At 37.4% G+C, this 27722-nt stretch overlaps 1 protein-coding gene and 1 pseudogene across 4 annotated transcripts in view; one reads left to right on the forward strand and one right to left on the reverse strand.

Moving 5' to 3' along the window:
- Gga (ADP-ribosylation factor-binding protein Gga) overlaps positions 1-27722 on the forward strand; it is a 195070-nt gene that overhangs the window by 142934 nt on the left and 24414 nt on the right. The gene's annotated exons all lie outside the window — the stretch shown is intronic.
- On the reverse strand, positions 1820-19406 carry LOC139780754 (uncharacterized; annotated as a pseudogene).

The raw sequence follows: 27722 nt of genomic DNA on the forward strand, positions 1-27722 counted from the left end.
TGAGCGATAATCCGACTATTCGAGTCTCGTTTGATCCATTCACGGATTATATCTTCCTCATTAAAATGTTTGTCACAAACAACGTGTGTCGGCTTTAGTGTAACAATGCCGGAATAGTTGTTACCCATTGTTTGTACCGATTGGCGTCTTTTGGTATGCGAAACACTGAGCATTTTGAAGTCTCACAGTACACAAACTTACAATTCGGCACGACGCACGACTTAGGCATTTTCACACACCACTTTAATATACTGTAGGAGGCAAAAAATGTAGGATATGTTCTCAAAAATGTTTCTGAACAAAACACGTCCGAACACGTTTACGTTTTGATGAGACTCGGTCACTCTTCCAACTCTTCCTATCTTCGATAGCAAGCTACGCTACGTTATGTGGTTATGTACAATTATGCAAGACAGAGAGCGACTATTTCTATCTCTGTTTACTACCCTACAGCAGCGACTCTCGTGGCCAAGAGACAAACAATTTTTGGCGACTATCTGCGACCTACCCCCTCCATAGGAGTGTCCAGACCTGTATGTAAGACCGTGCTCTGAACCATGGTATTCTATTCAAGAATGAACGAATTGTTATTCCCAAGAGCCTTCAAGAGCAAATACTCCAGGAACTCCACTCAACACACATTGGGATTACCAAGATGAAACAGCTTGCCCGACGTTATGTTTACTGGAAAGGAATTGATAAGGATATCGAAAACCTTGTTAAGTCATGCAAATCCTGTGCTCTTTTGCGCTCAAATCCGCCTAAATCTCCACTGCATCCCTGGGATGAACCTACAAGTAATTGGGAGCGTATACACATTGATTATGCCACATATGCTAATTACAATTTTCTGGTATGTATTGATGCAAAATCAAAATGGCTTGAAATCAAAGCATCAACTTCAGCTCCTACATCTATCAATACTATTCAACTGCTGGATAATATCTTTTCCAGTCACGGATATCCACAAGTGCTCGTCTCTGATAACGCAACAATATTTACAAGCTCAGAGTTCAAATCGTATTGCAAAATTAATGGCATTTTCCAGAAATTTATTACACCAGGACATGCTACCAACGGTCTTGCCGAAAGAACAGTCCAGACTCTGAAGTTACGTCTGAAAGCCCTCGCTGATGATAATCGAGCAATACACGTCAAAATTACAGGAGATACTTCTTCGATATCGTTCAACACCATTAGCCTGTGGACAATCACCTGCAGAACTATACCTAAATCGCAAGCTATGCATCAAGCTGGATGCTCTACGTCCTTATAAGCCCTCCAGTAACTCCTTTAAATCATCATGCACCCGGATATTTAAAGTGGGGGAGAGGATTCAATCGTGTGAATTACGCAACAATAAGTTCACATGGATCTTTGGCTCTGTCCTCAAGAAATTAGGAGCCTTACATTATCTTGTTCGATTGGATTCAGGGCTAACTTTAAAACGCCACGTAGATCAGCTTTGTAGTACACAAGTCAAACAAGTCCAATTTAGTCCTGATACTAAACCAGCACCCAGACATCTATCAATTGAAAATGTTCCAAGACTGAACGTCGCAATACAACCGGATCCACAGCCGGATCCACAACTGGAGCAACAACCGGATCCACAACTGGAACCACAACCGGATCCGCTACCACAAGACCAAAGACTACAACCTGGTCCTATTCGACGGTCAAATCGGCCGCGCCGACCACCCCGATACTTAAACGATTACATTCGTTTTTAAGTATTCCAGTTAAGTGGGGGAGACTGTAGTGGCGCGTCTAGGTTGTTCGTTACTGTTCAATGGTTGATAGAGAGAGGGATCGGCGAGTCGGCCATTGCGCAGATAACATATAAGTATATCGCAGTAATAGCGTGCATATATATTGGATTAAATAATACTGTATAAGCGTCAATAAATGTATAAGTAAATCGGTAAGAATCCAGAGCACATAAATCACTCGACCATCCATTTACAACAACTCCTTTCCTATGGACGTTATAAATAAAAAAAATGAATGCGAGACTGAGACAATTACGTTACATACAAGATAATGAACATATCAACGATTTTGATGCACGGAATTGTATTGCAATTCCGTATGTCAAGGGTCTTAGCGAGGATATACGTGAGACGTTAAACAAGGTCGGGCTTGACACGGTGTATACTATCCCAAAAAAGTTGGATGATATTATCAAAAGGGGAAAAGAGAATAGATAAAGATCACTCTGTAGAATTAGTTTATCAGATAGGTTGTGATGAATGTGATGCTGTCTATATTGGGCAGACCATGGACGTAAGAATCTCTGGACAATTACGTAATAATTTGAGAGAATGGCATGGATCAAGAAATACTGCTACTTTGTCTTTTGTCGTTGGGTGTGAAAAATAAGTCTGAAAAGGCGTAATAGGCGTTAAATTGCATCCTAAAATATTGCACATTGTTAAATTAGCGGGAGCTCCGTCAAAAGTCAGTGCTATTATCTTTATATTATGCTCGTGCAAAGCTTTTAATGCTTGAGTAACTAAATTGGATTTCTGTTCGGCATTTATTCCGTTTATCAAAAAAAATCCTATGGGAATTTTGAAAAAATGATTTATTACATTTACTAAAAACACTAACGCTTCTTTAGTTATAGTGTCACCGCAATCAATATCAGAACCTAAGTCGACGTACCCCCGAAATTTTTTACCGTTATATTCGACATGTCTTATGGCCATTTCGTCGAATATAAGAACGCCGAAAAGAGGATAATTGACTAGTTCGGCACGTTGTTTGATCAACTGTAATGCTTCCTCATTAAAACCCGGCTCGCCGTTAATCGATTTATACCACTCATAAATTGTCTTAGGATGAGGCAAACATGTATGAAATTTTTTTCTGACAAATGCGAAATGCGTACGCTTGTGGCGAGTAAAAATGTAAAGTTAAAGCGAACGATCTTAACTCGGGCTCATATTGTTTACGCATTCGTGTTTTATGAATCTTACTATCTTGACGCATTAACAATTGCTTATTAAATGTACCTAGGCCATTTAAAATGTCCAGCTGGTGTGGATCAAGAAGATGTTTCTTCTTCAAAGCTGCCAAGACGTTTTTTAAAGTTGCAATGCGCTTCGTGGACCTTCGGTATTTTTGTTGCAGAGATTTTATTTTCTTGTTCAAATTTTTTCTTGTTGCTGTATCCTTGGATGAGGATTAGGAATAAAACGTAACTGCATTTATGGCAAGGGCAAGTCCTTTTTATTGTCGTCTCAACTCGTAATCCGCAACTCTAGCTACGCCATCGCAACAACAACCACACTGCTCAAGAACATCGCTCGCATCCCGAATCCCTCGTCTACGACATAAGCGCCATCTGTTTAACGAATCATTTACTAACTATCTATATACTACACTTTTTCCCCCTAAAAAAAATAGGAAAATTCTTAACATTGATACATTTATTTTTTTCTTATCTCAAAGTATAATTATACTGGAACAATATCTTATAATCTCTTTAACAAAATAAAATTCTTTCATAAATTTAAACGCTTTGGTGCTTGACGAACTCGCTGAGATCTGCGTGGTCCTGGACTTTCCGACTCGATGTTTATTACAGTCTTCGATGTTGGCACTTTAGGTTCCTCAACGTTTTGTCGTAATGTACTATTTGGGACTTCAATGTGCTTTGGAGATATCTGAGGCATTAGTTTTGCTGGATCAACACTTTCGTCGGCCATATGCGTATCGTTTTCCGGAAATGTTCTATTCTGCTGATAATTAAAATCATATTCTGTATCCCTTGTATTACCCAGACAAGCCTCCGAAAGTGGTAAACCCGCTTGCGCCTCTTTTGACTTCGCTTGATTCACAGTCTGATCTACTTTAATGTGGCTAGCGTGATAGGGCCTTGTTTTTCCGTTCACTAAAACTAAATATGTTGCAAAACTTTTTCGTTCTAAAATTTTTGCGGGCCACCACTTGACTTCTTTATCCGCAACTGACTTAACGAAGACAGACTGTTCTGGTCTAAACGTAGGCATCTGACAGTTAGTTTCTTTCGACCGTGTACAATTGAATTCTGGTTTCAAAATCGATAATTTTGTCCGAGGAAGCTGCTTTAATACTAACTCCGCAGGAGCGACCCCTGTCTTGACGCATGGTGTGTTTCGAGAATACAACAAATACTTATTTACCTTATTGGCAAGACTCGAACTGGTTTTACATTCTAACAGACTTTTCTTCAAATTATGTTTTATAGACTGAACTGCTTTCTCTGCCATACCGTTACTTTGTGGATGGTATGGAGGGCTATGTGTCAATTTTATTGCATTCTCTTTACAAAATTGTTCAAATTCTACTGAGTTAAATGGTGGTCCGTTGTCTGAAACTAATTCTTGCGGAAAACCCAGTATGCTGAAAGTACTCAACAACTTATCTGACGTCTTTGTACTGTCCGTACCCTGCATCACGTGTGCATCCACCCATTTTGAAAAAGCATCTACATATATCAAAATTTTTTGACCTTGAAAATCTAAAAAATCTATATGGGCTCTCTGACCCACCCGTTGTGCGAATTCCCAGCTCACTAGATTTTTCGCAGTCGTAACATTCTGAGTAACTTGACATATATTGCAACCTTTTATCTTTTTTTCGATTTCGTCATTAATTTTCGGCCAAAATACATATGATCGCGCCAGAAGTTTCATTCTCACGATGCCTGGATGGTTTTCGTGTAATAAATCTAAAACTTGGTCTCTCAATTTCGATGGTACTACAATTCTGTTTCCCAAACATAAACATCCATTTGATACCGAAAGTTTGGTTCTCACGCTAAAATATGGTTTAACATTTTCGTCTCCCATGCGGTCTGGCCATCCCCTTTTTGTGAAGTCTACAACTTTACTCAAAACAGGGTCTTTTAACGTTTCCCTAGCAATATCTAAACTACGTAGTGGTTCCCCTGCCTGGATTTGTAAAACTTCGTCCCCCGTACTCCGACTCATCGGCAACCGCGACAGCATGTCTGCACATTTCAAGTCGCGCTTGACTATGAGCTCATAATCGTAATTGCTTAAAATAACCGCCCAGCGTTGCAGCCTATATGCCGCCAATGGTGGTATTCCAGTTTTCGAACCCAAAATTCTATTCAGCGGTTGGTTATCAGTGACCAGATAAAATTTCCGTCCATAGATATATTTATGGAAGTACCTAACAGCAAATACCAATCCCAGGGCTTCTCTATCCAATTGGCTGTAATTTTGTTCTGCTTTAGACAATGTGGCTGAAGCGAACAATACAGGTTTTTCAACACCGTTAACAATGTGACACAAAACCGCTCCCACCCCATCTGGACTTGTATCCGAAATTACATAAATAGGGATATTTGGGTTGTAATGTGTTAAGATGTTATTATGTAATAGTAGCTTTTTGCTAAGTTCAAAAGCTTTCTCGCAGCATGTACCCCAAATAAATTTTGTATCCGCCTGGAGGAGTCGATATAAAGGATGAAGGTGTGAGCTTAAATTTGGGATGAATTTACCATAAAAATTAATCATCCCTAAGTATGACTTTAGTTGAGTTACATTTGTAGGCACTGGACATTCTAATATGGCCGTCATTTTTGCAGTTGACCTAATACCCTGATCGTCGATAATATGTCCCAAGTACTCTACGGATTTTTCAAAAAAAACTACACTTTGACAAGTTTACTCGTACATTAAATTCTTCTAGTTTCTGTAATACTTTAAACAGGTTCTGTTCACACTGTTGTCGATCCCTTCCGGCCACAACCACATCATCCAAATAACAGCAAACATTTGGAATATTTTTGAGGATTGCATCCATAATTGACTGAAAAATTCCGGGTGCACTACTGACCCCAAAAGGTAACCGATTAACCCTAAACAGCCCTCGATGTGTACCTACTGTCAAAATATCTTTACCTGTCTCAGACAACTTTACCTGCGTGTATGCCGCCGAAAAATCCAGTGTGCAAAACACTGTATTACCTGACAATGAGTTTAAAATATCGTCCAATCGAGGCAGAGAATACCGGTCCCTTATAACGCTTTTGTTGACTGTGTTTTTGTAATCTACGCATAGCCTTATAGAATCGACGCCGGATCCTTTTTTGGGCACTACCACGAGAGGGGATGCCCAGTCGCTGGAAGTCACTGGTGTCCAGAGTCCATTTTCCACGAGTTCGTCTATCTTTTTATTAACTTTATCAGTTATACCGTATGGAATAGTGTATGGTTTTCTATAAACCGGTGTAGCCCCTTCCTGTAAAGCAATGTGTGCTGTAAAATCGCTGATACAAGAATTCAACTCGTTTGAAAATACTCGCGGAAATTTTTCTTTTAAGATATCGATAATTAAACATTCTCGATTAATTTGGTTGACTAATAACAAATTATTTTTCCATTTAGGATATAAAGCATCTAACCAGTCGCGACCTAATAGTGGTGTCTTTAAATGACCTTGAATTATTACAATAGGTAATGACATTGAACCTAAAAAATCACTGCATACTTTAACCCACGCTTGTCCGACTACATTCAAGCAATGACTTGATGCCGCTTTCAGAGCAATGTGACATTTTTCGATTTTTACCGAATTATTAAAATATTTTACAAAGTTTTCCTGATTAATTACTGAGACCGCCGCCCCTGTGTCCACTTCGAACTCTATAGGGGAGACCGGGGCTAAAAGGTCAACGGGGTTGAAGCGTCAAATCAAATATCTCGGAACCTGTATATTGTGTGAACTCGCTATTAACATTGTAAACGCTGCTTATGGTACCCATGTGACCAACGGAGTTTCGGCAGGTTACCTGCCGTATTATGATTTTTACGAGGGCAAACGTGTTTTCGGAAGGTGAAAGTTACATTTTCTGCGCGTGGAAATTTTGTAATATCTGCAATAATATTTGCTCTCCAAATCTCGAGGTACGTGATTATAAAGAGTAATGCATGCTGAACACGAATCCAGTGTAGTTTTTTCATTATCGTTGATGTTTAATATTTCGTGGGCGATCAGACCTGAAATTTGTGTTTGGGGCTAATCGGTCAGTAAGCAGTCCAGATGCATTTCCGGGCATTTCCAGGCTCACTGCATATGGAATATGGATGAGACGGGAATTACAACCGTTCAGACACCGAATAGAGTCATCGGACGTCGAGGAGTGAAACAAGTCGGGCGAGTGACTTCTGCGGAAAGAGGAACCCTCGTAACTATTTTTTAATAATGTTTCGCATAAAAATTTTAAATAAATTTTTAATTTTTCTCTTAAAAAACAATTATTAAAATGTGTCCTATCATTTTTCAGGATTAGATGTACGTATATGTATTGAAAATGCAGTGTGACGTTTAAACCCCGGCATTTTTGAGATTTCAATTTTTCCACCGTTGTCGTTTTTGCTCTATACCGGTTAAACAAAGCGACGTAGACAAAAATTTTCTATATAAATTTTGTAGCTAAAGGTTCACTCTTTACAGTGGTATACCACTTTTAACTAAAATTATTTATTTTGTTGTTAAAAATCGGCACCGAAAAAAAACTGACCTTTTAGCCCCGGTCTCCCCTACCTTTGTTTTCAACAATGAGCGATTTCGACAATCTCGGTGTAACCATGTTGATGGCTTCCACGATGTTCACTTCGTTGACACACAGACTGCAGTTGCAGTCCTCTGCAACTTCCTCCTTGGTTGGCGGTTCTTCCTGTAGCTGATGAACTCGATGCTGATTCTTCTTCCTGCATTGCTTCCCGAAATGTCCCTTGATACCACAGGCGTGGCATGTAACATTCCTCGCCTTGCACTCCGACAGATGTTCCGGTCTCCATGGCCCTCCGCAACGAATACAAATTCCCTTGTTCTTCTAATCCGAGAAACTTTGTTTCTTTTTGTAGTTCGACGCATTGTTAGAGGACCCTTTCGAAATACTATGTACTGTGTCACTTGCGAATTCCTTTGTTTGATTACTTGCTAATTCCATGGACACTGCTTCTTTAACTGCACTATTATAGGTTAGGTCCGGCTTCACTAGTAACCTGCGTCGCGTATCCTCGCTCACAATTCCGCAAACAAACTGATCTCGTAATGCGTCGTCTAAAAATGTCCCGAAGTTGCAGTACTGAGCCAATTTCTTCAACTCCACCCCGAACTGTGTGACCGTTTCCTCAGTCTTTTGGAAACATTTATGGAATCGATAGCGTTCCGCGATAATGCACTTTTCGGGCGTGTAATAGTCCAAAAGCACTTTCTTCAGAGCGTCGTAGGTTTTCGTACTTGGCTTGTCCGGAGCCACGCTATTCCGTAAAACCTCATAACACTTTGGCCCGATCATTGTCAAAAATAGTGGCACTTCCTTTGCATCTGGTACATCGTTGACGGAGACAAACTGTTCGAACCGCTCAACGTACGATGCGAATAATTCCTCACTGAAATATTCTGCGATGTAATTGACATAGCCTGTTCTGCCGGCGGCAGCCTGTCCTTCGACTGCCATTGTATTGTTTCACGCACGGCGTTCACTTTACCTCGTCGCCAAATATGCTGTATCCTTGGATGAGGATTAGGAATAAAACGTAACTGCATTTATGGCAAGGGCAAGTCCTTTTTATTGTCGTCTCAACTCGTAATCCGCAACTCTAGCTACGCCATCGCAACAACAACCACACTGCTCAAGAACATCGCTCGCATCCCGAATCCCTCGTCTACGACATAAGCGCCATCTGTTTAACGAATCATTTACTAACTATCTATATACTACACTTGTGTTGGTCAGTGCGGTTCTCAATATTCGTTTTCTCGGCGTATCTTCCGATAAATGTGGCGAAACAGCCGTTCCCTGATGTTTTACTTCGGGTGGTGTATTTATTTGGGGAACTACATCAATCCCTATATATAAAAATTTACAATAATTTAATGGAATTTAATATTTGCAATTATTTGTTTCAAGAAAATAGACTAATTATTTTAATAAGAAAGAATAATTACCTTGATAAGTGCTAGATGTACTAATAACAATATTTTCTGTCGTTGCTATTGCAAAAATATCGGAATGGCAACCCATGTGCGAATGTCGGACTTCTGCCAGAGTTGTCCGCATGGCCCAGAAGTGGCACAATATTGGCTGCCAAGACTTGATGGGTGGTGCTGCCCCAGTACGGATAAACCGCTAGATCAGTATTGTGCCAGTACCCCCATGCAACCATATTCTGTTCTGAGCCGAGTCTCGTCTCAGTACTGACCGTGTATAAGGCCAGAAATGATATTGATCTACGGCCGAGAGTTGGCTCAGTACTGGGCATGTATTGGGTCGACTTAGAAAATTTTCGCTCGGGTGGCGCCGGAGGTAACAACCGCGCGAAAGCAACACGCCGCGATGGGAGTTTTCGCTAGAGCCCACGCCGGAGGTAACAACCGCGTTCATGCCGTCGTCGTCGCTCTCAGCGGTCAAGTCCCGATGGTCTCGATATTTTGCCTCCAGCGCCCGTAAGCGACCGTGCGTAAGACCGTGCGTCGCCGATCGCTCGGCCGGCCGGTTGGGTACTATAAGAGGTGCGGTGCGCTCGGCGAGCCGAGCGACACGAGCGATACGTACGGACGTGCAAACGCGTTTCGCTTGTTCCGTACAAATGTGTAAAACGTTTGTGGAATACGTACACGAAAGGGGCACGTACGACGAAGTCGATGCGGGGAGCATCGTTTCCCGTTCGCTCGCGCTCGTAGTCGATCGCCACCGTCGTGTAACTTATACGAACACAGCATTGCCACGAGTATCGAAAGACCGAATTGGACTTGGAGAAATTCTCGCTCGAGCGGCGCCGGAGGTAACAACCGCGCGAAAGCAACACGCCGCGAGGGGATTTAGAAAGCTTTTTGCTCGAGCGGCGCCGGAAGTAACGACCGCGGCACGAAAGCAACACGCCGCGAGTATGATATGGCAATCAGTGTTATCCCCGTACTAGTACTCTGTGTCGGGCCAAAGTTGGCGCCAAGAGTTGGCCCAATACTGGCAATCAGTGTTGTCCCCGTACTAGTACTCTGTGTCGGGCCAAAGTTGGCGCCAAGACTGGGACCCGTGTTATCATTCCGACATTGCCCCAGTAATGACCCCGATCTTAGCTTGTACTGGCCCAGAATCGTCAGCCAGTACTGGTAACTCTGGCACCAGTACCAAGCCAGCACTGAGCCTTTATGAAATTCGCACATGGGAATCTATTGTACAAGATTTATCTTGTATTAATGAGCGCGTGTATACAGTTTCTACAAATAATCATTATTCAGATTATTCTCTGCTATTGCTACCAAGTTTATAAAAATCTATATTTTCATTAATAAATTTTATAAATATACCTTGTTCTGTGTATGTGTCAAATATTTCTTTAGTCTTGGGATCAATAATGGCTTCTTCTATTGTGTAATGTACCTTCAGTTTTTTCCGAGGAGGTTCTACATTACTCACACTTGCGTTTCCCTGTAAAAATATATTTTTTCTTAACTATCACATATTTAATATTATATTTATAATTTAAGTTAACTCTTTATATTTGACATACAAATGAAATGGCACTGTCAAATATTTCTTTAGTTATCTTGGGATCAATAATAGCTTCTTCATTTGTGTGATGTTCTTCAGTTTTTTCCGAGGAGGTTCTACATTACACACACTTGCGTTTCCCTGTAAAAAAATATATTCTTTTTTAACTATCACATATTTGATATTATATTTATGATTTAAGTTAACTCTATATTTAACATACAAATGGGATGGCACCAGGCCGGATTTTGATATAGTAATCAGCTCTTCTGTCAAAGGCACTTTCCTCAAAATGTAACGAGCACAATTTTGCGTTTTGTGGTATATCTGTACCATTTAATCCCATGCTTTCAAGTCATTTTTAACGTTTCTCTGGGATCTTAGGTATTCTATAATTATACGATTAGTATTAAAAGTTAACAATAACATAAAACAGTTGTGACATATATGTATAACTTGTTTGCAATATTAAAGGCCCCAGCACAATCAAAAATAAGAAACAGATATTAGCGATTAGGACTAAGGAATTAGGAATAAGGTTGGATGCACAATGAAAAATACAGGCAACAGAAACAGGGAATAAACAGGCAATAGATTTTTAATCTATCGGATCAATGCTACACCAGCTTTATTCTTGATTTCTTATTCCTAACCGCTAATATCTGTTCCTTGTTCCTTATATTTTTCATTGTGCGAAGGCCGTTAAGTAATTAATCTATATATATAAAAATGAATGTATGTATGTATGTATGTATGTATGTATGTATGTATGTCCTTTATACACTCTTGAACTATTCGACCGAATTTTTACCAAAAGTATATGAAATAGGGGTAGAATTTCCCGGGGAGTGTTATAGAGTGTATAGTTTTTCGTTACCGATTTCCTGGAAACCGGTTTTTTTAATTTTTCTAATTTTTTGAGAAATAATTGACCGAATGTCAAAGAATTATAGATCAAATTTCTACCAAAAGTATATGAAATAGGGGTAGAATTTTCCGGGGAGTGCCACTATGTGTATAGTTTTTTGTTACCGATTTTCTGGAAACCGGTTTTTTCCAATTCTTCTAATTTTTCGGGAAATAATTGACCGAATCTCAAAGAATTATAGATTAAACAGGGGTAGAATTTTCCGGGGAGTGCTATAAAGTGTATAATTTTTCGTTACCGATCTTTTTGGAAGCCGGTACCAAAATTTTTTCAATTTTTCGGGAATTAATTGACCGAATCTTAAAGAATTGTATATGAAGTAGGAGTAGAATTTCCCGGGAAGTGCTATAAAGTGTACTATTTTTGTTATTGATCTTTTTGGAAACCGGTTTTTTTATAATTTTCCAATTTTTTGGGAAATAATTGATTGAATTTCAAAGAATTATACCTGAAGTAGGGTCGAGGGATGAGAGGAGAGGGGAGGAGAGAGAAGGGAGAAGAGAGAGAGGGGAGAGAAGAGAGGGGAGTAGAGGAGGGAAGAGAGAGGAGAGGAGAGAGAGATAGAGGGAGAGAGAGCGGGAGAGAGAAGAGAGGGGGAGAGAGAGAGAGGGAGACGAGAGAGAGGGAGCGAGAGGAGACGGGAGAGGGAGAGAGGGAGAGGGAGAGAGGGAGGAGAGAGAGGGAAGAGAGAGATGGAAGAGAGAGAGAGTGAGAGAGAGAGAGGGAGAGAGAGAGAGAGGGAGGAGAGGAGAGTGGGAGGGAGATAGAGAGAGGGAGGAGAGAGAGAGGGAGGAGAGAGGAGGCAGGAGAGGGGAGCGAGAAGGATGGGAGAGAGAGAGACAGAGAGAGAGAGAGGGAGGGAGAGGAGGAGAGGGAGAGGAGCGAGGAGAGAGAGGAGAGGAGAGAGAGAGAGAGGAGAGAGAGAGAGGAGAGAGAGAGAGAGAGAGAGAGAGAGAGAGAGAGAGAGAGAGAGAGAGAGAGAGAGGAGAGAGAGAGAGAGAGAGAGAGAGAGAGAGAGAGAGAGAGAGAGAGAGAGAGAGAGAGAGAGAGAGAGAGAGAGAGAGAGAGAGAGAGAGAGAGAGACTATTTGTGTGTCTTATTACATATGTTCTCTGGGGCGAAGCCCGGGTAATCAGCTAGTATTAAATAAAATGAACAAAATCCTTTACTTCGACCGAACTGGCAGTCTTTATTTAATAAGCACAACGCGTTTCAACCGAGATTCCGGTCCTTTCAAGTGCGTACATTACATTTAAACGCTTGCAAAACACTTCATTGTACACAATGTGGCAGCAATGAGTCTACAAACTAAAATACAAAGAGTATAATAAGTAATGAGTTTACGAACTAAAGTATAATAAGGAAAGAGTATGATAAGTAGAAATATAATAAAGGAGCAAAGAGAGCACCGCTTACATGTTTTGTATGTCGAATGGTAATAAACGATTGAAGAGTCATATTAACAATGTGGTGTTCGGAGGTGCGTTCACTTCAGATGACAACGGACGACTGAGTGAAAAACAAAGGCAGAGGTAACTGAAAGCGCTTACATTAAGTTTATTATTTTGTCATATATCACCGGAAGGTTGTCGGTGTCCTTCTGTAAATTAATAGTGTTGTTATCTTTTTTAATAAACACCATTTCGGCGATCTCTCTCTTTTTAAAATGTTTTTCACTGTGTAGAACTTTGGGACTAGACCAATTAAATTTATGATTGCAAGAGGTTTTGTGCTTGCTAACGACAGAATACTTGCTGGGATGCTTTTTAACATCAGCACAATGTTCTTTGATTCTAGTTTCCAAATTTCTTTTGGTCTGTCCGATGTAACATGCCTCGCAATTAAGGCAATCAATCTCATATATAAGCTCCATACGTTTAACGCTTTCCAACCTATCTTTTCCTCTTTTGATAATGCGGTCGAGTTTTTTAGGAACCGTATAGACCACGTCAAACCCTTTGTTTCTCAGGGCCTTACAAATGTTCCATATTTTAATGAAACGTAACCGACTTAGTAATGTTTTTTCTAACGAGAATATGAACAAATGGATTGTTAATGTTAGTAGTAAACAAATTCCTGATTTCGTTTCGAAATTTCTCAGCTTAGGCGATAAATTTGGCTTGCCAATTAATTGTTGTGATAGAAATGACCGTTTAATTTGACTCCGTTTTACATGTAATCAAAAGCTTCCAACTTAATAGTCACAAAATAACCAAAGAGAGCGCGAATGAAACACGCCTGTTAATTTCCAACGTATTGCAAGAGTTTCTTACCAACAAAAAACATATTAATCACATTGATAGATATATTTCTGACTCTTTTGACAAGTGTAAAAAATTCTTAAAAAATAACTACGACCTTTTGGTCACAAAAGCTGATAAAGGCCAAGTTACCGTTGTCATGGACAGAAATACATATATAGACCAAATGACTGACTTACTCAATGACCAGACAACATATAAAAAACTTGATAGTGACCCTATCAAACGCTTAACAACCAAACTTAATAGTTTAGTTCGCTCATGGTATGATTCTGAAATCATCGACGAGCACACTTTCAATAAATTACGCAGCACTTGTGGCAACTTGCCCCGATGCTATGGACTACCAAAGATCCATAAAAATGGCTTTCCACTACGTATTATTGTCTCCACTGTAGGTAGCCCATTATATAATATCGCTTGCTTTCTCCACAACATTTTAAACGATTCCATCCCTAAACCGCGTTCGTATATAAAAGACAGTTGGTGTTTTGTGGAGAAAATTAAAAAAATGAAAACCTGCCCGGTGAAATTCTCATTTCACTTGACGCCACTTCTCTTTTCACCAACATCCCAAAAGAGCTTGTCATGAAAGGCATTGAAAAATGTTGGAGTTACATCTCTACAGCCACCAATTTCACCTTACAACAATTTTTATACGCTATCGATATGGTCCTAAGCTCCACTAGCTTTTGTTTTAACGGCATTATCTACGATCAAATTTTTGGTAGTCCTATGGGCTCTCCTCTTTCCCCAATCCTTGCTGACATAGTGTTAGACGACCTTGAAACACATTGCCTTAAACTATTAAGTTTCATTGTTCCCATTTTCGGGAGATATGTTGACGACATCTTTGCAATTATCCCACGGAATAAAGTAAATGACACGCTTGACGCTTTCAACAACTATCACCAGCGGCTAAAATTTACATGCGAAACTGAGACCAATTGCTCGATCAACTTTTTAGACGTGACCGTTATTAGAGATGGCGAAAACTTGTTAACAAACTGGTACAGGAAACCCGCATGCACCTTCTCAGGACGTTACATTAATTTTTATTCAAGTCACCCCATTAACTACAAAGTCAATGTTGTATCTAATTTAGTCGACCGAGCGATTTTACTTTCTAACGAGCGCTTTCACGAGTCAAATATCTGTTATTAAAGAGATCCTTTCTGACAATTGTTACCCGACCGATTTTTGTAACAAATATATAAAACGAAGACTAAGGCTCTTAAAAAAACGCGGGGATTCAGTAAACGACAAAGTACACATTGTGAGACATCCTATTACCATCCCGTACATTAAGGATTGTAGCGAGAACATTTGTAAGGCCCTGAGAAACAAAAGGTTCGACGTGGTCTATACGGTTCCTAAAAAACTCGACCGCATTGTCAAAAGAGGAAGAGATAGGTTGGAAAGCGTTAAACGTATGGAGCTTATATATGAGATTGATTGCCTTAATTGCGAGGCATGTTACATCGGACAGACCAAAAGAAATTTGGAGACTAGAATCAAAGAACATTGTGCTGATATTAAAAAGCATCCCAGCAAGCATTCTGTCGTTAGCAAGCACAAGACCTCTTGCAACCATGAATTTAATTGGTCTAGTCTCAAAGTTCTACACAGTGAAAAATATTTTAAAAAGAGAGAGATCGCCGAAATGGTGTTTATTAAAAAAGATAACAACACTATTAATTTACAGAAGGACACCGACAACCTTCCGGTGATATATGACAAAATAATAAACTTAATGTAAGCGCTTTCGGTTACCTCTGCCTTTGTTTTTTACTCACAAGGGAACCTCGCGAACTGGAAAATTCTGATTTTAATCAAACTTTGCACACATGTAGGGGGAGTAAAAAGATGAATTTAGATATTTTTTGTAGCTGCCCAAAAACGGTTTTAAGGGGTGAAATCACTCCTCATATATAGAGCGGTTTTTACTTTTCTCGATATATCTCGAAAAATATTTGAGATATCAAAAAATGTTTCTTATAAAAGTTTTATAGTAATATCTCCTCTATTCAACAACATTAATAATATTTTTTAAAAATAATTTTTTAAACAAAATTTTGATTAAAAATTAGAAAAAATTTTGTTTTTAAATTTTATTAATGTGGTTAAATAGAGATGTTTTTACCATAAAACTTTTATTTGAAACATTTTTTGATATCTCGAATACTTTCCGAAATATATCGAGAAAAGCAAAAAGCCGTTCTACATATAAAGAGTGGTTTCACCCTTTAGAACCGTTTTTGGGCAGCAACAAAAAATTTCTAAATTCATCTTTTTACACCCCCCCCCCCCTACATGTGTGAAAAGTTTTATAATAAGAACACCTATGTGTATTTAACCTCAACGAATAATTTTTTCAAAAATTTATTTATTTTTGCATCTCTTAAAAATAATTATCGTAAGTAAACGAAATGTAAATAGTAGTTATACGAGTGAAGGATGTGACGGACAGCGTGCATTAATTCCATAGTTAATGATATTCTCCATAAGAGCTACCATACGTGTTGACAGCGTTCCCTAGAATGTATAAGAATATTTATTACAAATATTAGTAATAAATATTATAATTACCTAGATAACGATATCTTTTACTTACGAACAATTCTTATATTTCATAGTATTTACAATCATGATATTCCTCAAAGAAATGATGCATACCAAAATATTTTTTGCACCAGGAACAACGTATTATGGCAGATGCATCACATATGGAACAGCGTGGTATTTCTTGTATATCTTTTCCAGAGAAATAAAAATCTACTGGATTTTCAAACTGTGGTGGCCGTTCGTCGATATAGCCACTTTTGAACCAAGCATATTTAAAAAGATTATGGAATCGTGGAGAGGACAACGTGCGTGACTACTCTGCATTGCGATTAAACGTAATACAATATACCGTGATACCTAACAGTAGTCTGAACCTACAAGAGTTTATGCCATCTAAAGATAAAGATGTACGGATTTTGACAATACCAAAAAAAAAACCACAGCAATGATTCAACCTCTTGATGTTTATGGGTTTAGAGTATGGAAGAACTTTGTGTGGACATTTAGTGATCGCGTTACGTTGTTAAATTATGATATCAATTTACATTTGAGAAATAATATCATTAAATTACAATCCTTAACGCATATACAGCTGTCCTCTCCACGATTCCATAATCTTTTTAAATATGCTTGGTTCAAAAGTGGCTATATCGACGAACGGCCACCACAGTTTGAAAATCCAGTAGATTTTTATTTCTCTGGAAAAGATATACAAGAAATACCACGCTGTTCCATATGTGATGCATCTGCCATAATACGTTGTTCCTGGTGCAAAAAATATTTTGGTATGCATCATTTCTTTGAGGAATATCATGATTGTAAATACTATGAAATATAAGAATTGTTCGTAAGTAAAAGATATCGTTATCTAGATAATTATAATATTTATTACTAATATTTGTAATAAATATTCTTATACATTCTAGGGAACGCTGTCAACACGTATGGTAGCTCTTATGGAGAATATCATTAACTATGGAATTAATGCACGCTGTCCGTCACATCCTTCACTCGTATAACTACTATTTACATTTCGTTTACTTACGATAATTATTTTTAAGAGATGCAAAAATAAATAAATTTTCGAAAAAATTATTCGTTGAGGTTAAATACACATAGGTGTTCTTATTATAAAACTTTTTACACATGTAGAGGGGGGGGGGTGTAAAAAGATGAATTTAGAAATTTTTTGTTGCTGCCCAAAAACGGTTCTAAAGGGTGAAACCACTCTTTATATGTAGAACGGCTTTTTGCTTTTCTCGATATATTTCGGAAAGTATTCGAGATATCAAAAAATGTTTCAAATAAAAGTTTTATGGTAAAAACATCTCTATTTAACCACATTAATAAATTTTTGAAAAAAAAATTTTTTTCTAATTTTTAATTAAAATTTTGTTTACAAAATTATTTTTAAAATATATTATTAATGTTGTTGAATAGAGAAGATATTACTATAAAATTTTTATAAGAAACATTTTTTGATATCTCAAATATTTTTCGAGATATATCGAGAAAAGTAAAAACCGCTCTATATATGAGGAGGGATTTCACCCCTTAAAACCGTTTTTGGGCAGCTACAAAAAATATCTAAATTCATCTTTTTACTCCCCCTACATGTGTGCAAAGTTTGATTAAAATCAGAATTTTCCAGTTCGCGAGGTTCCGTTGTCAGTCGTCCGTTGTCATCTGAGGTAGTCTAGTCGCCAGGTCGATTGAGCATTTTTTTCGAGGTTGATGGCTTTTGTTAATGTTTTTTGGGTCGTAGAACAAGAATCTGTAAATAGTTTTTTCGTAAGTCGATGCAATAAAAAGTTATTAACAATTTATTTGTTTAAATTGCCCTAGCGATCTAACTATACATCCTATAAAAAAATAAACTGGAGAAAATTTGTTCCTCTTTTCACGACGAACAAAATGGCGTTTGAATTTTTCCAAAATCTTGATTATTGACGGAAATATGTCAATTTTTAGGTAATTACTGCCTACGCGTCGCGGAGTACCCTAGGCGTGCGCGCTCGCGCTCAATTGTAATAAAAGGAACAAAAAAATAAATTAAATTAAAATTAAAGGAGCAAAACTGTGGTACAATTGAGCGCGAGCGCGCACGCCTAGGGTACTCCGCGACGCGTAGGCAGTAATTACCTAAAAATTGACATATTTCCGTCAATAATCAAAATTTTGGAAAAATTCAAACGCCATTTTGTTCGTCGTGAAAAGAGGAACAAATTTTTTCCAGTTCATTTTTTTATAGGATGTATAGTTTGATCGCTAGGGCAATTTAAACAAATAAATTGTTAATAACATTTTATTGCATTGACTTACGAAAAAACTATTTACAGATTCTTGTTCTACGACCCAAAAAACATAAAAAACATTAACAAAAGCCATCAACCTCGAAAAAAATGCTCAATCGACCTGGCGACTAGACTAAGGTGAACGCACCTCCGAACACCACATTGTTAATATGACTCTTCAATCGTTTATTACCATTCGACATACAAAACATGTAAGCGGTGCTCTCTTTGCTCCTTTATTATATTTCTACTTATTATATACTCTTTCCTTATTATACTTTAGTTCGTAAACTCATTACTTTATTATACTCTTTGTATTTTAGTTCGTAGACTCATTGCTGCCACATTGTGTACAATGATGTGTTTTGCAAGCGTTTAAATGTAATGTACGCACTTGATAAGGACCGGAATCTCGGTTGAAACGCGTTGTGCTTATTAAGTAAAGACTGCCAGTTCGGTCGAAGTAAAAGATTTTGTTCATTTATTTATTACTCACTGGCGAAGGAAAAAGGATCTTATCTGTTTTAATATTAAATAATATTATAACACTTACTTGTGAAACGTAATTTTTTGATTATGAGATTGTTCCCATTGTAATTGTATTTTACTTTTACGGCTTTTGTAATTTCGGCTTTTACAGCCTTTAGCCCAACAATCCGGCATACTATTAATATATTAATATCACTATATTCACCGTTATATTAATCACTTTATACGTAATCACCTTATATACGGAACGAACACATGCAACAAAATACGAATGTATTCGCATATATGGCGGCAGCGGATAATTTCACGGAATCGTTGCAATGTCACGGTTATCGTGACGCCGCGCGACGTGAAAGTAGACACTAAATGTGAGACAAGTAAGATGGCTGCGACATGGACCCCTTACCCCTCAGGCTTCACTCCCCGCGTCTAAAAGGGTACCTTACGCTCCGTCCAGAGATTCTTACGTCCATGGGGCAGACGAAACGTCATCTACAAACGCGTATAAAAGAGCATCAGAATGACATTAAAAAAAACATGAAAGTAATCATTCTGTGATAAGTAAACATCGAGTCTCATATGGACATAATTTCAATTGGTCAGAAGCTACAATTCTCCACAAAGAAAAAAATACTAGGAAAAGGGAAATAGCGGAAATGTTTTTCATAAAAAAACATACGAATACGATCATCTTCAAAAAGGTACAGACAATTTAAATCCCATCTATGATAATATCATCGCAACAATATAAGAATAAGTAATGTTGACAATGATAACCTTCGAGTGTGCTAAAAGTTTTAAGTATCGCGTGTGTCAGTCGTTTGTTAACTGTCTTCGTGTGAATATGCTCGGTGTCGAAAATTACATACATGACACGTAGAAGATGGGTGGAAATAACCACAGATTAGTAATTTAAACGACCATCGCTGGACATCACACATGTGAATATATTTTTAAGACTATAACTTTAATTTTATTTTGATATGAATATATTTTTAAGAATATAACTTTAATTTTATTTTGATATGAATATATTTTTATGACTATAACTTTTTTATTTGATATTTATTTTTAACTCTAATTGACATATACTTTACATTTTTAAGACTATAACTTTAATTTTATGTGATATACTTTACATTTATTACAGTTTATTAATTATGACCTTTTTTACCTTTACATTTATTACAGTTTATCAATTATGACCTTTTTTATCAACATCTTTATAACGAAAGATGTTTGATGGGATAGTAATGGCCGTTTTTATATTTCGGATATTAGGTAATGACTTAGTGGGAATGAAGTAGTGGGAATGAAGAGGATTGCTCTGATTGGTCGCCGCGTGTATAGTGCGTGAAGCTGCTCACGATCGTGGCAGTCTAGCAGACGAAAAATCAAGCAATTTATGCTTTAATAACACAGGCACACAAAATAAAAAAAGTGGTCTGTTCTTTTGACCAGACCCACCTATCTTTATGTATTTTGTCGCGCTGAATCCGAATCTGAAGTCCGTTTAGCCCAAACACCCTCAAAATTTCGAGTAAATCGCAAAAAATAGCTAAAAATGGCGAAAAATCACGTTAACGAGTGCGAGAAAATTCGGAAAAATTTTTTCTGACCTGGATCAAGTGTGTTTCTTTTGTATTTTGACGCGCTGAATCCGAATCTGAAGTCCGTTTAGCCCAAACACCCTCAAAATTTCGAGTAAATCGCAAAAAATAGCTAAAAATTGCGAAAAATCACGTTAACGAGTGCGAGAAAATTCGGAAAAATTTATTCTGACCTGAATCAAGTGTGTTTCTTTTGTATTTTAATGCGCTGATTCCGAATCTGAAGTCTGTTGAGCTCCATTACTAAAAAAATTTGGCAAAATCACAAATTAAAAAAAAATGAAAATCGTGAATAGTAAAAAATCCAGAAAAAAAATGTCATGGATATGAATTACTTCAGAACAAATTGTACGGAATCAGGTTTACTTTGATGTTCTTCTTATACTGTTTTTCTCCTGTAACGAACTCTTTTCTCTTCGAATGACCTATGCAGTGGGTTTCTCTTTCTCTTCTTCCCATTCTGATTCGTTTCTCTCTTTAGTGTCCAACAGTAATCTGCCATCATGTTGATATCCCATCTTCCTTGGTATCGAAATTCCATTTCACGTATATCTTGATGGAATCGTTCTCCTTGTTCTTCACTGTAGTCTCCAAGGTTTTCAGGAAAGTAGTTAAGATGAGAATGTAGGAAGTGCAATTTGAGATTCATCAAGCAACCTAACTTTTTAAAATTTTTCAACAACTCTTCAACCAAAATCTGGTAATCCTCACTCCTCTCATTTCCTAAAAAGTTCTGAGATACATTCCTGAAACTTTGCCACGCTGCTTTTTCAGTGTCATTCATCTGTGTAATGAAATTTTCGTCTCGAAAAAAAGTTGCTCCATAACGGGAATACATATGCATCTATTCCAATAGGTCACTCAACGAAGCTCAAAGAGACTTACGAGAATTTGCAGATAGTATTGGAGAAAATAAAGTATTTGGAACATCAATGGAAAGTTTGCGGTGATCTGAAAATTTTAACTATGATCCTAGGCCAACAATCAGGTTTCACAAAAAATCCCTGCTTCTTATGTTTATGGGATAGTAGGGACAGGATAAATCACTATATTCAGAAAGAATGGCCAAAGAGAACGGAGTTTCATCCAGGATCCAGGAACATTAAACGCAGACCATTGATTGATCCTTCGAAAATTCTGCTACCACCTCTTCATATCAAGCTTGGTCTCATGAAGCAGTTTGTCAAAGCTTTGAATAAAGATAGTGACTGTTTTCAATACTTAGGAAAAAAGTTTCCCGCGATAAGTGATGCGAAATTGAAAGAGGGTATCCTTGATGGTCTTCAAATTCGAACTCTTTTTCGAGACGAAAATTTCATTACACAAATGAATGACACTGAAAAAGCAGCGTGGCAAAGTTTCAGGAATGTATCTCAGAACTTTTTAGGAAATGAGAAGAGTGAGGATTACCAGATTTTGGTTGAAGAGTTGTTGAAAAATTTTAAAAAGTTAGGTTGCTTGATAAATCTCAAATTGCACTTCCTACATTCTCATCTTAACTACTTTCCTGAAAACCTTGGAGACTACAGTGAAGAACAAGGAGAACGATCCCATCAAGATATACGTGAAATGGAGTTTCGATACCAAGGAAGATGGGATATCAACATGATGGCAGATTACTGTTGGACACTAAAGAGAGAAACGAATCAGAATGGGAAGAAGAGAAAGAGAGACCCACTGCATAGGTCATTCGAAGAGAAAAGAGTTCGCTACAGGAGAAAAACAGTATAAGAAGAACATCAAAGTAAACCTGATTCCGTACAATTTGTTCTGAAGTAATTCATATCCATGACATTTTTTTTTCTGGATTTTTTACTATTCACGATTTTCATTTTTTTTTAATTTGTGATTTTGCCAAATTTTTTTAGTAATGGAGCTCAACAGACTTCAGATTCGGAATCAGCGCATTAAAATACAAAAGAAACACACTTGATCCAGGTCAGAAAAAATTTTTCCGAATTTTTTCGCACTCGTTAATGTGATTTTTCGCAATTTTCAGCTATTTTTTGCGATTTACTCGAAATTTTGAGGGTGTTTGGGCTAAACAAACTTCAGATTCGGATTCATCGCGTCAAAATACAAAAGAAACACACTTGATCCAGGTCAGAAAAAACTTTTCCGAATTTTCTCGCACTTGTTAACGTGATTTTTCGCCATTTTTAGCTATTTTTCGCGATTTACTCGAAATTTTGAGGGTGTTTGGGCTAAACGGACTTCAGATTCGGATTCAGCGCGTCAAAATACATAAAGATAGGTGGGTCTGGTCAAAAGAACAAACCACTTTTTTAATTTTGTGTGCCTGTGTAATTAATTTTTTCTACGAAATGTGCGGTAACCTTCCCCTTTCTTTCACTCATTTATTTGTAAATTATTAAGTTACATGTGCATATTTTTTTTTCCTTATCATTTGCATTTTTTCTTGCACTTATTTCATTCTGAAGGTGTGCAATATGTCATTTCCCATAAGAACCTATGTTAAAAATACAGCCAGTTTCATGAAATTTTAATATGTTGTTCTGGAATGCAAAATAAAATTATGTAAATTTTTGGGGAATTTTTCACCGTCCCGTTTTGAAAAAAATCTACTCCAAAAATTGTACTTTTTAAATTTTTGGAGTAGATTTTTTTCAAAACGGGACGGTGAAAAATTCCCAAAAAATTCACATAATTCTATTTTGCATTCCAGAACAACATATTAAAATTTCATGAAACTGGCTGCATATTTTTGTAGTGACGGAACCTCCTTAAGTGGATGCTGGAGACAGCTCTGTTTTACCGCAAAATTTTCAGACACACTAATCTTTTGATTGATTTCACCGAATTAAAAATTTTTCGTCCAGAATTAAAGTATGGACGATAACAAATACCGCAGACACCATTTGCGTATGAAAAACGAAAAAAAATTAGAAAATTACAGTTTTATTTTCGATTCTGCGGTCGACTCATGACAACATTTGCTGCACATAAAAGTTTTAGACTGTGTACGTATACAAAAACCTGGCAGCGGTCTCGGAAATACAATAAAGAAGAATCCTGAGCTTGCAGAAATGAGCTGCGAGCTTTAGTATAAGAGAAAAGTGTGTTTGAAAATTTCATATGCACATGTTACGCGTCTCCCCGAATTCAGCCAAAAACATACGGATCAGTATAACAGGTAGCCCTAGAGCAGACGCTCTGTAGGTATGTGTAAGAATCGGTGAGCACTTCTTTATCGATGCTGATCGAGTTCGCCTGCGTTCTGTATGTATGTGTAAGAATCGGTGAGCACTTCTTTATCGACGCTGATCGAGTTTGTCTGCGGCTCCAGCATCCCCTTAACATTTATCATGTAGAATTGTGAATTGACTAAAAATTGACCGCGTACTGAATTGTTTTATAGATTACTTGAGAAGGACCCAAACCCCGAGGGTCGAAACGTCGTAACGTTTTATGTTTTAATTTCGATTGCCAAAGGTTGTCAGAATAAACACTTTTTTTGAAATTAATTCATTTTCATTAACTTTCACGAACTAGAAATTTTTCTCTGCCAAATTACCAATTCTTTAAGTAATCTGTAATTGGCGGCAGTGTGGTCTAGTGGTAGAGCGCCAGACTCGTAATCTGAGGAACCAGGTTCGAGTCCACTAGAGCCATGTAACATGGAAAGTTTTTTCCGAAAAACTGCGCCCTCCGTGCAAGATAGGCTCTTGTGCGGAGCAAACTGGGCTCCGTCTTTCGGAAAGAGACGTTAAGCCGTTGGTTCAAAGGGTTAAGTGAGAGGAGAAAGGGTAGTATTGGATGAGAATGGAATAAAGGGTTGGGAACGTCCCTATAAAACGCCTTGCAACCCTGAGGGGAGTCAATAAACGTATTTATTATTATTATTTAAGTAATCTGTAATTTACTTTTACCTAAATATCCCTGTTTAAAACCCCTGGATAGTCTCGGGAAATACAGTAGTCGAGTGGCACGACATCTACTGGAGAAAGCTTCGTAGCTTGATACAGAGCTGGTAGATTTAAGCCGCGACGAGAGTCGGCTGGTGGGGGAAACGCATACAAGAGAAAGCACGTACCTATGCACTCAGATACGTTTTTTCTCTTGTGTGCGTGTGCCCCACCAGTCGACTCTCGAGTGGCTCGCGGCGGAAAACACGTCAAAAAGTGGACAATTGTCTTGCGGAAGATCTCATTGGTAAAATAACTCATTAATCGTACTAAAAATTGTGCATTATTGAGCTTCAGTTTGTTGGTTATGTCAATGTGCTGTCCATTGCCTCAAATAATAATCCAATAAAGTGCCATAAACCGTTTTCTAGAACAGTGCTACGCCGACCGCATCAGCTGTCAATTTTTTATTGCACTGTTACTACACTTTCTATATTAGGACCAGCAAATTAATGACCAGGTAAACATACAATATGCTTTCATCTTTCCCACACAGAACAAAAAGCTCTAATAGACGTCCACTAGACGTCCATCATGGAGATTAAAAATCTCCATTAGACATCCATGTAACTTTCTATGGACGTCTACTACACATCCATAGTTCCGCATTTCACACCTCCATTCGACCTCCATTAGACGTAGGGGAGACTCGGGGCGAAGTCGGCCCCGGGGCGGAGTCGTTTTTGCAATTATCTCGAAATCTGTATGTTGTGTGAACTCGCCATTAATACTGTAAGCGCGGCTTATGGTGCCCACGTGACCAACGGAGTTTAGTGAGGTTACGTGCCATGTTGTGATTCTTATGGGCCTAAGCAGAATAGCTGTCTTATAACCTTAAAGGCTATAATACACAAAATGCATAGCGTAGTATAAGCATAGCACAAGACCGCTGGACCAATGAGCATCCAGCATAATGTCGCCATATTAATTTACGTAAAATGCTCATTGGTCCAGCGGTCTTATGCTATGCTTATTCGACGTTATGCATTTTGTGTGTGACGGCCTTAAGGCAGTGTTTTATGCCTTAAGTCTTTGTCTTATGTAACGCACAATACTGTGTTAATGTTTCCTGTCTTGTGTAGTATATCTTGTAGAATCTTTGTCAATGTTGCGTTTATGTGTTACGTGTGCTTCAAGAGTATCTTCTAAAATATTTTCTTTATTATTTTCACCATTAAAATTATTATCTTCTGTTTCGTGCATAGAATGACTTGATTTTTCTTTGGTATCAAATACTTCATTTGAACTAGATTGTGGAATTTCTGTTGATAGTTCTAAAGATGATATTAGGGCTACGGTCAACGTGACGCTACAAATGCTTTGGAGCGTTCTTCTTCTCCTTCTTTCTTCATTGAAAGAAAAGAGAAGAGGAATGCTTCGAAGCATTTGTAGCGTCACGTTGACCGTAGCCATAGATGTTGAAGCTTTATTTGTTTTTATATTACTGCATGTTCTGAAAATATAAGAATATATAAGTATATATACAATACGTCATATTATACTATTAAAATGCGGATTTTCAAGCAATTATCATTATAAACCTTCGTCTCTTAATATAATTGTCAAGAAAAGATAATTGAGTATAAAATGCGAAGGGTTTATGAGTTGAAACACCACTTCCACTCTTATATTGACTATCTATTATTTAAAAGGAATTAATAAAAGGATATAGATAACATTAGATAATATACGTACATACATATAGATTTTGTTAAATGTTATACAAAAATAATTAACAAGATTTTTAAACATATATAATACTATTAAATCAAATAATATTTAATTTAGTAGAACATTTTATTTATAAGTACATTAGATAAATTTCTTTGAACAAAAAAGTTAGGTTATATTCACAGTTATTGAAATATATTTCGAATATGAAATATTATTATTACATATTTATAAGTTTAAAATGTATTATGTCATAACTATTTATAAAATATTCATTATTAATTGTATAATAGAATTGTTATTTGTGTTTATACATATACATACGTTTTACGTTTATTCCTTAAAACGTCGCGTATACTACACAAGACAGGAAACATTAACACAGTATTGTGCGTTACATAAGACAAAGACTTAAGGCATAAAACACTGCCTTAAGGTTATAAGACAGCCATTCTGCTTAGGCCCTATCGAAGCAAACGTGTTTTCCCAGGTCGAAAGTAAAATTTCTTTCGCGTCGAAAGTTTGTAATATCTTAAGTATTATTGTCTCTCCGAATCTCAAAGTAAGTGATTCTAAAGAGTAATGCATGCTGAACACGAATCCAGTGCAGTTTTTTTATTTTCATTAATTTCTATTATTTTATAAGCGACCAAACCTAAAATTTGTGTTCGGGGCGAAGTCGTTTCCAAGCCAAAACGAAGTCAAGGAAGCTAAATAATATGTGCTGCGTATGCTCGGAGATAATAGAAAATAGGACCGATGAAAAACAGAGCATTTCGTGCAGGCGTAAGGCACACAACGAGTGCGTGCGCTCGTCAGACTCCGTTTTTACATGCTTTAATTGTTAGCGAAAAAGAAAATTGATTTTCTTGAAATTATTTTCCGCTTTCCATTTTTCTACTAAAAAACAATGAATAAAGTGTATTCTATTATTTTTTATGATCAAAATTATGTATCTTTAAAATCTAGTCCGAGAATGAAGACACGACTCCATCCCGGGAATTTTGACTTTTCGATTTTTGCACCTTTTTTTTACTCTATACCGGTTGAACAAAGCGACGTAGACCAAAAATGCCTATATAAATTTTGTAGCCAAGGGTTCACTCTTTACACAATGGTATACTATATTTCACTAAAATGATTTATTTTGTTGTTAAAAATCGACAACGAAAAAAAAGGGCCGACTTTGCCCCGGTCTCCCCTATTGATAGATCTCTTTTAGACGTCATATAGTCAACCATAGATATTTCATGGAGCTTCGATGGATAATTAAAATATGTTAACTAAACGTTTTATAGATTCTTTATGGATAAACGCCTTGTTTATAAAGCTTAAAACAAATTAGATAATTATTTATAAGTTGTATTCAACAAATTATCAAAAATTGCTTCGCAGACCCCTACTATGTGATACCAGAGGTATCACTTCAGATGATCTGCAGCAAAGAATTATCGCA

Source organism: Temnothorax nylanderi, unplaced genomic scaffold, assembly GCF_030848795.1.
Source record: "Temnothorax nylanderi isolate EJ_2023f unplaced genomic scaffold, tnyl_v1.0 TNYL_tig0296_pilon, whole genome shotgun sequence".
Taxonomy (NCBI): Eukaryota; Metazoa; Arthropoda; class Insecta; order Hymenoptera; family Formicidae; genus Temnothorax; species Temnothorax nylanderi.